The sequence below is a fragment of the Tursiops truncatus genome, chromosome X, assembly GCF_011762595.2.
Source record: "Tursiops truncatus isolate mTurTru1 chromosome X, mTurTru1.mat.Y, whole genome shotgun sequence".
NCBI lineage: Eukaryota > Metazoa > Chordata > Mammalia > Artiodactyla > Delphinidae > Tursiops > Tursiops truncatus.
In genome coordinates this window covers 46,359,064-46,373,480 of record NC_047055.1, presented here as the reverse complement: position 1 = coordinate 46,373,480, position 14,417 = coordinate 46,359,064, and the positions used below count along the sequence as shown (strand labels likewise).

General features: G+C 38.2%; 1 long non-coding RNA gene across 1 annotated transcript in view; it reads right to left on the bottom strand.

Moving 5' to 3' along the window:
* LOC109549491 (uncharacterized) overlaps positions 1-10,207 on the bottom strand; it is a 33,858-nt gene extending 23,651 nt beyond the window's left edge. The window contains exon 1 of the long non-coding RNA XR_002175789.3: positions 10,097-10,207. This is a non-coding gene — a long non-coding RNA (uncharacterized lncRNA). The remainder of the gene's footprint in view (positions 1-10,096) is intronic.
* Positions 10,208-14,417: the final 4,210 nt, after the last annotated feature.

The window sequence follows — 14,417 nt, the reverse complement described above, 5'->3', positions numbered from 1 at the left end:
TCTCTAGGTGGTCACAAAGCACCAAGGTGATCTCCCTGTGCTATGCAGCTGCTTCCCACTAGCTATCTATTTTACATTTGGTAGTGTAAATATGTCAATACTACTCTCTCACTTCGTCCCAGCTTCCCTTTACCCACCCCCTGTGTCCTCAAGTCCACTCTCTATGGCTGCATCTTTATTCCTGTCCTGCCCCTAGGTTCATCAGAACCATTTTTTTTTTTACATTCCATATACATGTGTTAGTATATGGTATTTGTTTTTCTCTTTCTGATTTACTTCACTCTATGACAGACTCTAGGTTCATCCACCTCACTACAGATAATTCCATTTCATTTCTTTTTATGGCTGAGTAATATTCCATTGTATATATGTGCCACATTTTTATCCATTCATCTGTCGATGGATACTTAGGTTTTCTCCATGTCCTGGCTATTGTAAACAGTGCTGCAATGAACATTGTAGTACATGTCTCTTTTTGAATTATGGATTTCTCAGGGTATATGCCCAGTATTGGGATTGCTTGGTTATATGGTAGTTCTATTCTTAGTTTTAAAATGAACCTCCATACTGTTTTCCATAGTAGCTGTATCAATTTACATTCCCACCAACAGGGCAAGAGGGTTCTCTTTTCTCCACACCCACTCCAGCATTTGTTTGCAGATTTTTTGATGATGGCCATTATGACTTGTATAAGATGAAACCTCATTGTGGTTTTGATTTGCATTTCTCTAATGATTAGTAATGTTGAGCATCCTTTCATGTGTTTGCTGGCAATCTCTCTATATTTTTTGGCGAAATGTCTATGTAGGTCTTTCACCCATTTTTGGATTGGGTTGTTTGTGTTTTTGATATTGAGCTGCATATATACGTTGGAGATTAATTCTTTGTCAGTTGCTTCATTTGGAAATATTTTCTCCCATTCTGAAGGTTGTCTTTTCGTGTTGTTTATGGTTTCCTTTGCTGTGCAAAAGTTTTAAGTTTAATTAGGTCTCATTTGTTTATTTTTGTTTTTATTTCCATTACTCTAGGGGGTGGGTCAAAAAGGATCTTGCTGTGATTAACGTCATAGAGTTTTCTGCCTATGTTTTCCTCTAAGTGTTTTAAAGTGTCAGGCCTTACATTTACGTCATTTTATTAATATAAATAAATTAATTAATAATTAATTAATTAGTTAATTTTGGCTGCTTTGATTCTGTTGCTGCATGTGGGTTTTCTCTACTTGGAGTGAGCGGGAGCTACTCTTCATTGTGGTGTGTGGGTTTCTCACTGCGCTGGCTTCTCTTGTTGTGGAGCATGGGCTCTAGGCATGCAGGCTCCTTAGTTGTGGCACATTGGTTTACTTGCCCCACAGCACGTGGGATATTCGTGGGCCAGGGCTCAAAACCATGTCCCCTGCATCGGCAGGCAGATTCTTAACCACTGCATCACCAGGGAAGTCCCTACATCTAGTTCTTTAATCCATTTTGAGTTTATATTTGTGTATGGTGTTAGGAAGTTCTAATTTCATTCTTTTATATGTGGCTGTCCAGTTTTTTCCCAGCACAACTATTGAAGAGGCTTTGCTCCATTGTACATACTTGCCTCCTTTGTCAAAGATAAGTTGACCATATGTGTGTGGGTTTACCTCTGGGCTTTCTATTCTGTTCCATTAATCTATATTTCTGTTTTTGTGTCAGTACCACAATGTGTTGATCACTGTAGCTTTGTAGTATAGTCTGAAGTCAGGGAGCCTGATTCCTCCAGCTCCATTTTCCTTTCTCAAGATTGCTTTTGCTATTCGGGATATTTGTGTTTCCATACAAATTGAACAATTTTTTGTTCTAGTTCTGTGAAAAATGTCATTGGTAGACTGATAAGGATTGCATTGAATCTGTGGATTGCTTTGGGTAGTATAGCCACTTTCACAATGTTGATTCTTCTAATCCAAGCACATGGTATATATCTCCAACTGTTTGTATTGTCTTTGATTTCTTTCATCAGTGTCTTATAGTTTTCTGCATACAGTTCTTTTGCCTCCTTAGGTAGGTTTATTCCTAGGTATTTTATTATTTTTGTTGCAATGGTAAATGGGATTGTTTCCTTAATTTCTCTTTCAGATTTTTCATCATTAGTATATAGGAAAGCAAGAGACTTCTGTGCATTGATTTTGTATCCTGCTACTTTACCAAATTCACTGATTAGCTCTAGTAGTTTTCTGGTAGCATCTTTAGGATTCTCTATGTATAGTATCATGTCATGCTCAAACAGTGACAGTTTTACTTCTTCTTTTCCAACTTGGATTCCTTTTATTTCTTCTTCTCTGATTGCCATGCCTAAAACTTTGAAAACTGTGTTGAATAATAATGATGAGAGTGGGTACGCTTGTCTTGTTCCTGATCTTAGAGGAAATGGGTTTGTTTTTCACCATTGAGAATGATGTTAGCTGTGGGTTTGTCATATATGGCCTTTATTATATTGAAGCAGGTTCCCTCTATGCCCACTTTCTGGAAAGTTTTTATCATAAATGGGTGTTAAATTTTGTTGAAAGCTTTTCCTGCATCTACTGAGATTATCATATGGGTTTATTCCTTCAGCTTGTTAATATGGTGTATCACATTGATTGATTTGCATATATTGAAGAAGCTTTGCATTCCTGGGGTAAACCCCACTTGATCATGGTGTATGATCCTTTTAATGTGCTGTTGGATTCTGTTTGATAGTATTTTTTTGAAAATTTTTGCATCTGTTCATCAGTGATATTGGCCTGTGATCTTTTTTTGTGACATCTTTGTCTGGTTTTGGTATCAGGGTGATGGTGGCCTCATAGAATGAGTTGGGGAGTGTTCCTCTTTTTGTTATATTTCGGAAGAGTTTGATAAGGATAGGTGTTAGCTCTTCTCTAAATGTTTGATAGAATTCCCCTGTGAAGCCATCTGGTCCTGGAATTTTGTTTGTTGGAAGATTTTTAATCATAGTTCCAATTTCACTGCTTTTGATTGTTCTATTCATATTTTCTATTTCTTCCTGTTTCAGTCTCAGAAGGTTGTGTTCACTTCTTCCAGGTTGTCCATTTTATTGGCATATAGTTGCTTGTAGTAATCTCTCATGATCCTTTGTATTTCTGCAGTGTCAGTTGTTACTTCTCCTTTTTCATTTCTAATTCTATTGATTTAAATATTCTTCCTTTTTTCCTTGATGATTATGGCTATTGGTTTATCAATTTTGTTTATGTTCTCAAAGAACCACCTTTTAGTTTTATTGATCTTTGCTATTTTTTCCTTCATTTTTTTCCATGTATGTCTGAGGTGATCTTTATGATTTCTTTCTTTCTGCTAACTTTGGGGGTTTTCTTGTTCTTTCTCTAATTGTTTTTGGTGTAAGATTAGGTTGTTTATTTGAGATTTTTCTTCTTTCTTGAGGTAGGATTGTATTGCTATATACTTCCCTCTTATAACTGCTTTTGCTGCATCCCACAGGTTTTGGTTTGTCATGTTTTCATTATCATTTATTTCTAGGTGCTTTTTGATTTCCTCTTTGATTTCTTCAGTGATCTCTTGGTTATGTAGTAGTGTATTGTTTAGCCTCCAATTTGTTTTTATTTTTTACATATTTTTCCTGTAATTTATATCTAGTCTCATAGCATTGTGTTTGGTAAAGATGCTTGATATGATTTCAATTTTCTTAACTTTCTTGAGGCTTGATTTTTTACCCCAGACATGTTCTGTCCTGAGGACATTCCATGTGCACTTGAGAAGAAAGTGTATTCTGTTGTTTTGGGATGGAATGTCCTATAAATATCAATTAAGTCCATCTTGTCTAATGTGTCATTTAAAGCTTGAGTTTCCTTATTTAGTTTTATTTTGGATATCTGTCCATTGGTGAAAGTCTGGTGTTAAAGTCCCTTACAATTATTGTGTTACTGTTGTTTTCCCCTTTTATGGCTGTTAGCATTTGCCTTATGTATTGAGGTGTTCTTAGGTTGGGTGCATAAACATTTACAATTGTTATATCTTCTTCTTGGACTGATCCCTTGATCATTATGTAGTGTCCTTCTTTTTCTCTGTAATAGTTTTTATTTTAAAGTCTATATTGCCTGATATGAGAATTGCTACTCCAGCTTTCTTTTGTTTTCCATTTGCATGAAATATCTTTTTCCATCCCCTTACTTTCAATCTGTATGTGTCCCTAGGTCTGAAGTGGGTCTCTGGTAGACTGCATATATACTGGTCTTGTTTTTGTATCCATTCAGCCAGTCTGTGTCTTTTGGTGGGAGCATTTAATCCATTTACATTTAAGGTAATTATTGATATATATGTTCCTATTTCCATTTCCTTAATTGTTTTGGGTGTGTTTTTTTTGGTCTTTTCCTTCTCTTATGTTTCGTGCCTAGAGAATTTCCCTTAGCATTTGCTGTAATGTTGGTTTGGTGGTGCTGAATTCTCTTAAGTTTTGTTTGTCTGTAAAGGCTTTAATTTCTCTGTCAACTCTGAATGAGATCCTTGCTGGGTAGAGTAATCTTGTCTGTAGGTTTTTCCTTTTCATCACTTTAAGTATGTCTTGCCAGTCCCTTCTGTCTTGTAGAGTTTCTGCCAAGAAATCAGCCATTAACCTTATGAGTGTTCCCTTGTATATTACTTTTCATTTTTTCCTTGTTGCTTGTAATATTTTTTCTTTGTCTATAATTTTGGCAGTTTGATTACTATGTCTCTGGGTGTGTTTTTCCTTGGGTTTATCTGCTATCAGATTATCTGTGCTTCCTGGACTTGATTGACTATTTCCTTTCCCATGTTAGGGAAGTTTTTGACTATAATCTCCTGAAATATTTTCTCAGAAGTTTTCTTTTTCTCTTCTTCTTCTGGGAAGCCTATAATTCAAATGTTGGTGTGTTTAATGTTGTCCCAGAGGTCTCTGAGACTGTCCTCAATTCTTTTCATTCTTTTCTCTTTATTCTGCTCTGAGGAAGTTGTTTTCACTATTCTATCTTCCAGGGCACTTATCCATTCTTCTGCATCAGTTATTCTGCTATTGATTCCTTCTAGAGTAGTTTTAATTTCATTTATTGTGTTGTTCATCATTGTTTGCTCTTTAGTTCTTCTAGGTCCTTGTTAATCAGTTCTTGTGTTTTCTCCATTCTATTTCTGAGATTTTGGATCATCTTTCCTGTCATTACTCTGAATTCTTTTTCAGGTAGACTGCCTCTTTCCTCTTCATTTTTTGGTCTGGTGGGTTTTACCTTGTTCCTTCTTCAGCTGCATATTTCCCTGTCTTATTTTGTTGAACTTACTGAGTTTGGTGTCTCCTTTTCATAGGCTGCAGGATTGTAGTTCCTCTTATTTCTGGTGTCTGCCCCCAGTTGGTAATGTTGGTTCAGTGGCTCGTGTAGGCTTCCTGGTTGGGGTGGGGGACTGGTACCTGTGTTCTGGTGGGTTTGGCTGGATATTGTCCTTCTGGTGGGGAGGGCCGCATCCAGTGGTGTGTTTTGAGGTGTCTGTGAGCTTAGTATGACTTTAAGCAGCCTCTCTGCTAATGGGTGGGGTTGTGTTCCTGTCTTGCTTGTTGTTTGGCATGGGGTCTCCAGCACTGGAGCTTGCTGGCAGTTGGGTGGAGCTGTGTCTTAGTGTTGAAACAGAGATCTCTGGGAGAGCTCTCGCCAATTAATATTACATGGGGTTGGGAGATCTCAGGTGATCCAGTGTCCTGGGCTCGGCTTTTCTTCCTCAGAAGCTCAGGCCCAACACCTGGCCGGATCACCATGACCCTGCCAGCCACACGGCTTGGATGATAAGAAAGAAAATAATACCCCAAAACCAAAAACAACAAACCAACCAAAGAAACAAAAAACGGACAGAACCCCAAAACAAATGGTAAAACCAAAACTAAACAAAGAAAATCACACAAAGAAACATACACACTCACAAAAAGAGAAGAAAAAGAAAAAAAAGGAAGAGCACATCCATACCAGTAAACAAACCAACAAATGAAAACAAACACTAAAAACTAAACTAAGGTTAACATAAAACCAAAAACAGATCAAACGCAGAAAGCAAATCCCAAGTTCACAGTTGGCCCCAAAGCCCACTGCCTCAATTTTAGGAACACTCATTGTCTACCTGTCTACTCATATTCCACAGATGCAGGGGTCACCAAGCCAATTGCAGGGATTTAATCTGCTACTCCTGAGGCTGCTGGGAGAGATTTCCCTTTCTCTTCTTTGTTCGCACAGCTCCTGGGGTTCAGCTTTGATTTTGGCCCTGCCTCTGTGTGTAGGTCTCCCTCAGGCATCTGTTTCCTGACCCAACAGGAGGGGGTTATAACAGCGTCTGTTTAGGGCCCTCTTGCTCACTCAGGCTGGGAAGAGGGAGGGGTATGGTCGTCATAACTAGGCTGCAGGTAGTGACTGCTGTGGCAGAGGTCAGTGTGTAGTTGCAACAGCCTTATGTGTGCTGTGTGTTCTCTTGGGAAAGCTGGCCCTGGATCACGGGACCCTGGCAGTAGTGAGCTGCACAGGCTCCTGGGAGGGTGTGTGTAGTGACCTGCATTTGCACTCAGGACTTTTGGTGGCAGTGGTGGCAGTGGTCGTGGTCCATGCCTGCCTCTGGGGTCCGAGATGAGAGTTGTGGCTCATACCTGTGTCTGGAGCTCACTTAGGCAGTGCCCTGCCATATGTGGGAACATGGAATAGGAATCCCCTCTCCTTGTGCACACCAAAACAATGGTCTCTTGCCTGTTAGGCAAGTCCAGACTTTTTCCCAGACTCCCTCCTTGCTAGCTGTGATGCACTAGCCCCCTTCAGGCTGTGTTAACGCAGCCAACACCAGTCCTCTCCCTGAGGTCTGACCTCTGAAGCATGAGCCTCAGCTCCCAGTCCCCAACTTCCCCAGAGGGTGAGCAGACAAGCCTCTCAAGCTGGTGAGTTCTGGTCGGCATCAATCCTCTGTGCAGGAATCTCTCCACTTTGCTCTCTGCACGTCTGTTACTGCACTATTCTCTGTGGCTCCAAAGCTCCCCACACCCCGTCCCCACCAGTGAGGGGGCTTCCTAGTGTGTGGAAACTTTTCTTCCTTCACAGCTCCCTCCCAGAGGTGCAGGACCTGTCCCTATTCTTTTGTCTCTCTCTTTTTTCTTTTGCCCTACCAAAGTACGTGGGGATTTTCTTGCCCTCTTGGAAGTCTGTCTTCTGCCAGCATTCAGTAGGTGTTCTGTAGGAGTTGTTCCACATGTAGCTGTATTTGTAGGGAGGAAGGTGATCTCCACGTCTTACTCCTCTGCCATCTTATTTTTTTTTTTTTTTTTTTGCGGTACACGGGCCTCTCACTGTTGTGGCCTCTCTGGTTGCAGAGCACAGGCTCCGGACGTGCAGGCTCAGCGGCCATGGCTCATGGGCCTAGCCACTCCGTGGCATGTGGGATCTTCCCGGACTGGGGCACGAACCCGTGTCCCATGCATTGGCAGGCAGACTCTCAACCACTGTGCCACCAGGGAAGCCCTCCTCCACCATCTTGAAGGTCTTTCCCACATCATTTTTCTTACTGACAAGTTTTGTAACAGAGATAACAAAACTTATTAGACTAGTAAACCCAGGTAGAATAAAAGTTGTATGTCTGCATTACTTTTAATATTGATAACTCTAAAAATATGTCTATTTTAATTAAACCATGAAACTTAAACTAGCTTTTATTTACTAAAAATTATCTTAGGTCATGTGAACCTGTAAAGCATTTAGGTTTGTTTTTATTATATTCATAGGAAGTTTATGAATATGTACTGCATATAAATGCTTAATTTTCTTTAGGCAAATTAAATAGAGCTTTTTTACAGAATAATTTTAATAATACAATCCAGATGTGGAAAATACCATACATATACAACACATATATTAATACATAGACACAAAAATATAAAGATATATGCAAACAGAGACATTATAGCTTCTCTTTTAATATTTTAGCCATGAAATCAGGTAGTTATAAAAGAGGTTTGGATCCAAATTACATTCACGGAAGATGGAATAATTTAAGGCTACCCTCCTCAGATGGCTAAAGGTTTTTATTAATATTTGTGAAGAAGACACTTAAGATTTTTTATTTGACTAAATTTCAATATAACTTTTGCTCCTTTTGTTTTTCTTCTGATTAGAATTATTTCCCCAAAGTTGGTATTTTAAAGAGATGTCCTAAATAAGAGTTCCTGGCGCCACATTTCTGGTTTTTCAAAGATTTGTAAGATAAGGACAGTTGCTTTTAATTCCTTAAGGGATTAGGTTGCAACTTAAATGACATCATAAGTTGATTTACCCATAAATCCTTTTACAAGGGCTTTAGAACTTTTTTTTCCCCCTCCCTCTGGGTACATAGTTTTATTTTAGCTTAGAGGAGAAATGCTAAAAAATGTTTTATCAGACTCTGTAATTTGGCCAATTTCTGACCACAGATCTACTGTGTTGTTTCTAGCTGGGACAAACAGTAAATATTTCTGGCAGTATGGAACATCCCCTTTGACTCAAGAGGCATCACCAAAGGGTGCAAAATATATTTTATTTTCCTCTATTTATTGGATACTACAGACAGAGATTCAAGAGATCTGACTCTGGTAAGAGTTCTCACCCGTAGCCATCTTTTGCCACTGTTTCCAGGATCCCATCTGCAAGCTCTGAGTGGAGTTTAAAGTAGGCAATGTAGCTCTATTATGGTAAGGTTTTGTATTAACTTTAATTTTAGTTTCCCTTGGCTGTTTAAGGGAATAAAATAGCAGTTTACTAGAAATCCCTCAGAGACTCCTCAGCTCTGGGAGGGGCCCTCCTTTGATGGTAGATATGGAGGTGTCTATAAGGCCACTAATTGGCATAATTTTGTTTATGGTCTTGTAGTTTCTTGAGAGTGGAAAGACATTCCAGGGAGAAGATTAGTAAAATTAGTACTCAATTAAAAGAGTGAAGCAGTAGGAGTTATGTCAGTCTTATAGTCTTTTGTTTTAGGTGTGTTCTTTATTATTTCATTAGCCTTTTTGCAATGAACTTTTCAATGAAGCTATTTTGGAATATTGAAGCTTTTGGAAGCTTCCACATACCAATTAAATTAGGTATCCCAGGGAGTTCCCTGGTGAGCCAGTGGTTAAGACTCTGAGCTCCTAATGCAGGGGGTCCGGGTTCGATCCCTGCTGAGGGAACTAGATCCCTCATGCCACAACTAAAAGATCCTGCATGCCACAACTAAGACCCAACACATCCAAATAAATAAATAAATAAAATTTTAAAATTAGGTATCCCATTCTTGTTGATTAGGGAACCCTTATTTTCAAGTGCACTTCTTAAATGCGTGATCTTGTCTAATTGGAACATTCCCCATAATGATCATTGTAACTCTAGGCTGTTTTTAGTATAATTCTGGCATTTTTTGTAGCAACCTACAGATTCCAGGACTATAGTCTTTAGAAATAAAGTAAGCAGGTGTGCCTGAAGGTGGCATGCTCAACTCTTTCAAATTTAAAAATCCCATTATTTTAAATCTCTGGGTTTCTTAGAGCCAAACTAATACCTAAAGGGGATTTGCTACTGGGTTGAATGAAGACTGTGGTGTTTTACAGTATGCCTCATTATACTGAAAATTTCTTGAGGTTGGCAGGTGACCTAGTGTCAAACTAACCTATTCTATGACCAACTTATCCTAACGTGGGAATCTGAGTTAGTTGGCGAGTATTCTGATAGCTCTTAAGTGCTTGATACATGCCCACAAAGTTTTCTGGCTTTTTCGATTCTGAGATCCCCATTAGCAATAGCCTTTATCTACACAAAACAAGGCAAATATGTGCACCTTAATATATGGGCAGTATCCAATAGATGTTACTATGTCCTGGTCAAGAGAAGGCTCTGTGTGCACCACCAGTGATACCTACCATGGAACCTTGGACTGGAGAAAGGATTGAAACAGCACACCTCAACAAATGGAGACTGTGAACTAGACTGGAATTCCAAACAAATGGGGAATTGTGGACTGGAAATTCAATTAGATCAGGAGCTCGAGACAAAGAGAATGAAGCTCAAAACCAAGAGAAACTTACCCACAGCTCTCAGAAATGGTGAGAAATACAGAGAACTGAAAAGGGTTCATGGATACCATACCTGTGTTCCTCATTGTCCCTGAAGCAATCAGAAGTTCACTTCAGATCCTTCCACTGCCACCAAATCTGTTAAAAAACAAAATTCAACTTAGTAAATTTTTAAAGATCTTATTGGCTTTATTCAGCAATTCATGAATCGAGCAACATCTCATCTAGTAAATAGAAAGAAGCTCCAAAGAACTGACCAAAATGTCAGACTTTTATAGGCAGAGGGAGTGGGGACAAAGAAAGAGCAAATTACCTCATCTTTCTTTGGGGGTGGAAGGGATTTATCAGGCAAATTACCTCACCATTGCTGACCAGGAAATTCCAGATAGACTGGTTTGAGATTATATTCCTGGGAGAGGTTGAAATTGCAATTAGGTTAGGTATTAAGTCTTGGTTTGCTGATGTGGGGCTTAGTGCAAATGTTTCCATTTTGGGTCTATTGTCTCTTAACAGTACATAACTTTTATTAGCTCACTGCTTCTATATCTTCTGATGTTAGACCTCTAGCCCCTAAGATTTGAAAAACAGGGGCTGTGCTATATTAAAAAAAAAATCTCTATTTCCTTTTGCAAACTATTCCTATATTAGTAAGTTACGTTCATTGTGCCTTCTTATTTCTATTTTAAAGATAAATTCTCTTGTGAAGGCTCTTCATTTTTTCTTCTAAATGAGTTTTTGTTTGGCTGATCCTTAGACTTGCTTGACATGCCCAGATATGTTTGAATCCCAGCAGTGGACACAGCTGGAGTTATTTTTCAGAAGACTCCTCCGAAAATAGACTTCAGCTGAGCTTGTCTCATCAGTTCATCCAAACATGTCCAAACGTGTCTGAGCCCCTAGCTGTTTCTGGCTATGCATCTATGATCTGGATTACATTTTCTACTAAGCTATATACAAAATACAATAGAAAAAGTTCTGGAAGAAAAGAGAGAGGATAGAGGAACTAATTTTGCCTGTAGAAGAATGGGGAAAGCTGGCAAGTTGGCAATAGGAAAGATTTTGCAGAAAAGCATGGACCTTGAAAGATATGTGTGATTTTGCCAAATGAAGAAAATGGGTAGAAAAGGCTTTGTAGGTACAGGGTACATGAGAGAAACCATGGAGGCATGAAAGCATGTGATATGTTGAAGAATAAACAAATAATATTATTCTTAGAGAACAAAGATGACCGATGTGATGAAAATAGAAAAAATATGTCTAGTCAGATTGTGAAGAGCTTCTTATGTTGTGCTAAGAGGCTTGAATTTTATTCTATAGGTAGTGGAGGTATTATAGTTTTTAAATTTTTTAAAATTCTTTCATTGAAGGTTTTTGAGTTGGGGAATTGCATTACTAAGTATTTTAGAAAAAAATAACTGAATACTGTTAAACTAAGGGAATGTCAATGGGATGGAGAAAGGACAAATGTAATCAAGATCCTTGGAGGCAGCATTGGCAAGGCTTAGTGACTAATTGTTTGTAGTTAGTGAAATAAAAGTAGGCATAAAACTTGATTCTGAGTTTCCAGTGTTGATGACTGTGTAGAAGGTGGTACAATAAGAAATGGAAAAACAGATCTATAGGAAAAGACAGTGAATTAACTTTTCATTCAGTTGAGTTTAAGTACCTATACTATAATCAGCTACAGGTCTTTAAGAGACAATTGGAAATATGAACCTGGAACTATGGAGTGAGGCATAACCTATAAGAACAGATTTGGGAATTATCAACAAGATGTTAATTGAAGTCATGGGCATGATTGGGTCACCTGGGGAGGAAGAAGGTAATGAAGATTTCTTAATTCACCAAACAAATTCTTAACAAAGAGGTACTAACAAAGAGGTGTGATAGCACCTAAGAAGAAAATTATAAGAAAAGAGACACAGTCTCTATTCTTATTAATCTGAAGTTGCATTACAATCTTGTGTGTGGAGATAGATGTCATACAACAAATTACTTAATAAACTGGAATTTTGATAAGTGCCTGTGAAGAAACTGTACAGGGTCCTAAAAATTAACCCAATAGCAGAGGGATCTGAAATAGTTTTTAGGGGCTGAAGGAAGTCAAAGAAAGATTCCTAAGGAGATAACTTTTGAGATTTGAAGGAAGAGTAGAGGTTAACCAAGCAAAAGGAAACAGGAATTAAAGAGGGAATTCCAGGGAGAGAAAAAGTTGCTGCAAATTCCTAGAGGGCAGAGAAATGACAGAACTCTGCACAAATGAAAGAAGGCCAGTGCGCTTAAAGCACAGAGGAGGAGGTGTGTTTCTTTTCTATAGATATGGGAGGTTAAGTGAACAGAAAACCTCCTACTATTAAACATTTGGTAATGCTGGAGAGAATATAGCAAGCGTCTGTTTATAAGCATATCAGAACTTGCAGTAAAGGAAATTGTTGGGGGCCTGTAAACATGTGAATTATAAAAAATTATAAACATGATTCTCATACAAATATAAAGTGAGAACATGTCAAAGATTTAATTCATTAACGAGGGAATAAGCAGGAAAGTAAAGTTGGGTTAAAGGATAATTAGAGGAATAGGGGTTTTAATAGTCCACTAGGAAAGACATATTAGATACAAAATTGGTTAATGTCTTATATGGCAAAAAGACTATGCTCTTTAAGATTATTATTATTATTTTTTTTTTACCTGATAGGAATGATTTGCACATCTACTAGACAAAACCTAATAAGTTTACATGAAATTTTTCAGATTCTGGGCCCTAGTGAATAGTAAATATTATGTCAAATGAAGTACCTTCTCCTAAAGTATTAAATAGTCCTTTCTTGAGCCCATTATCCAATGCTCCAGTATGACACTGAATGAGAAAATAGCTATACTATCGCTTAATTTTTAAGTTTTTGATATTTCTTTTGCTTAATAGTCTCCAAATAGAAACTTCAAAATAGGAATGCTAAATCTACAGTATGTATAATAATGTTTGGCATAGCAGGCATTTAATAAATATTTATTGAAAAAATGTATGAGTAAGTTTACACTTTAGTGGATCTGAGAGTATTCGCTGTTCTTCAAAAATGGGACTTGGGGTTTAATGGTTATATAGGGGCAAGAAGGTCTTGGGTCTGTAAGAAGTGGGAATTTGAAACCTAGACTCTATTTAAAAACCAAGATCCTGGGCTTCCCTGGTGGTGCAGTGGTTGAGAGTCCGCCTGCTGATGCAGGGGACACGGGTTCGTGCCCCAGTCTGGGAAGATCCCACATGCCGCGGAGTGGCTGGGCCCATGAGCCATGGCCGCTGAGCTTGCGCATCTGGAGCCTGTGCTCCGTAATAGGAGAGGCCACAACAGTGAGAGGCCCACGTAATTAAAAAAAAAAAAAAAAAAAAAAACCCAAGATCCTCTGTAGTCTACACCCTAAGGGTAAGGAGGAACTAGGAAAAAATAAACCTATTAAAAAAGGAAGTCTGTCTATATTTTACTGGTTTATAGATTATAAAATTTTTTTCTCCTTGAAAATTAGTTACCACAGATTTTCCATCATACAAGCTTTCCACTACCTACATATTCTAGGGACACCAAAGCCAATAAATAAGAAGTGACCCCGCTCTGTGACATTTCTGAGGAACCTGTCAGAGGCAAACACAAATACTAAATGTCTCCAGAAGGACACACACTCACTTCGTGATTGCCACAAAGGATTGCAACAATAAAAACCCTACCATACACAAATTCACAATCTAAAATCACAAAGCACACCAATACACAAACCATCATGAGCAAAAGTTAACAAAATTAATAAGTGGCAGACCCAGAGGAAGTAATCCAGAACACAGCTTTAAGAGACAAAGATTAATAGGAGAGGTTAAGGATACAATAAAAATGCCCAAAGTATGTTTAAGAGAAATCTCAGCAGGAAAGAATAAAGAGTATGGGCAGAGGCAATATTCAGAGCAATAATGGTTAAGAATTTTCCAGAAGAGATAGAAGACATAAATCCTCATATTCAAGAGACCCAGTAAAAACAGGAAAGAATGACCTGAGATGAAACTGGAGAGTGAGACAAAATCCAGATCATGGAGGGCTTTTCTAGATATCTTAAGGATTTTGGCCTTTATTCGAAGAGCAATGAGAAATTACAGAAGGGTCTTAAATATGGAAGTAACATGATCAGATTTTATTAGAAAAAAAAATAGTTGACAACAATTTAAGGAATGGATTAGAAGAAGGCAAGACTAGATTCAAGGAGACCACTTAGAATGCTGTACATGTGAGAGACGATGATGATGGAGTAAACTGGGATGGTAATGGCAAAAATGGAGAAAAATGACCTTTAGGAGGTATAGTTCGCAGGATTTGTTGATGAATAACATGTAGAAGTGAAGAAGAGAGAGGAGG